This window comes from Galeopterus variegatus, unplaced genomic scaffold (genome assembly GCF_000696425.1).
Source record: "Galeopterus variegatus unplaced genomic scaffold, G_variegatus-3.0.2 Scaffold1174, whole genome shotgun sequence".
Taxonomy (NCBI): domain Eukaryota; kingdom Metazoa; phylum Chordata; class Mammalia; order Dermoptera; family Cynocephalidae; genus Galeopterus; species Galeopterus variegatus.
This window is the reverse complement of record NW_007727285.1, coordinates 348,328-350,015: the sequence shown is the minus strand read 5'-3', so window position 1 is coordinate 350,015 and position 1,688 is coordinate 348,328.

Genomic DNA, 1,688 nt, shown 5'->3' with positions numbered 1-1,688 from the left:
AAGACAAATACTGTGTGATCTCATTTTATATATGGACCCTAAAAAAGTCAAATCCATAGAAACAGTAGAACGGTGGTTGCTAGAGGGGCTTCTGAAGAGAAGACTTCTCTAATGAGGCAGATCTTGCAGATTAGCAGAGTGGGAACTTAATACATAATTCAAGTGTACCGTCATGTAAAGCCTACCACAGGCTTTATTTTATTTATTTGGTTTTCTAATAGGAATTATGTACCACACTAAGATCACTTCTTTGATTATTTAGGAACAAGTCAAGGCCTCTGGTGAATGAAGAAAAAATGCTGCCTAAGATGTTAACAGGCCAACATAGTGCACTTGCCACTGAGCAGAAACTACAGATACCTGATTCAGAAATGCCAATTATTGACATAATTTTAATCTGCATCGTATTTAACTTATCTGGTTAAAGATAATTTTTTTCTGATGATAAATAAATAAGTAATGATTTTGCGTTTCATTAGCTATTTAGATGTTTCAGGTCTCACACTAAGTTTTTTACAAGCTGGTGAACACTGACACATTACTTCTCCTCACAGAACTATGACCACACATTCCTAGACAACATAAATATGTGGTTGAACTAATGTTAATCACATCGCCATTTCATAAATTACATGATAAAACAAATTATCAAGTACCCAAGTACTAAGTTACACAGCTTAAAAGGCAGATAAAATATTAGATGTCTGCTCAATTCGTTAGCAGAAACCCACTTTTTTTTGCAAGAGAGGTTGGGAAGAGAAGGAAAAAAAATATCACACTTCAAACAAAAATAAGTTGATAAACAACTTCCAGTAAGTATGGGGGGAAAGTTACAGGAATTTTAGAAGTTATATGATTAAGAATTGTTTTAGCTGCAATAATAAAGCATCTCTACTTTTTAAAAAGTATTTACTAAATTAAAGAGCATACGCTACATGTTCTGCACAAGACAAATGCAACATTTTACTAAAAATATGTAATAGCCCCCTCCAGTTCTTTTTTCAGGCCCTCCCTGTTAAGTTGCACCTCAGAATGCAAACATTAAATTAACTGCAAGGCTTTTTTTGTCTGGAGACATTAAAGACATGTGTTTCTGTACAATGTAGATTTTCAAAATGGAGGTTTTTCATAACAGCACAAAATGAGATTTACTAGAAAGGATTAAATAATCACTGTAAGACTTGGTAAAAGAAAAATCAATGGTTACACAATGCATACTGGTGTGGTTGTGGGAGATGTAAACATGAAGTGAGCAGGCAAATAACCACAAAGGCCCTACTTTCAGGGTTTGAAATGACAATGACTGAAGGAATAAACCACATAAGATCTACAGTGTTCACAGTTCCTGGGATTTTAGTTCTGTATGATACTAAAAATATACAAGTATTGTGCTGGGTATTTTGGCACTAATCTTTCTAAATTTCTTATACATTGATAAGATTCTGGCATGGGAACAGATTTAAAGAAGATATAATTCAATACCTCATGATTTCAGGAAAGGTCAATTAATAAGCACATTTTAAATGGTAAATAGCAAGAATCTTTTGCTAAGTGTCCATATAGTTTGATTGTAACCCAAACATAGAGGCTGCAATTCTGTCAAGATTGTGGCCTGGTGAAACTGCTTTTCAATACTCCTGTGGCGGCTTTATTAGACTTATTCACCAAGCAAACATGTTGGCTAATAT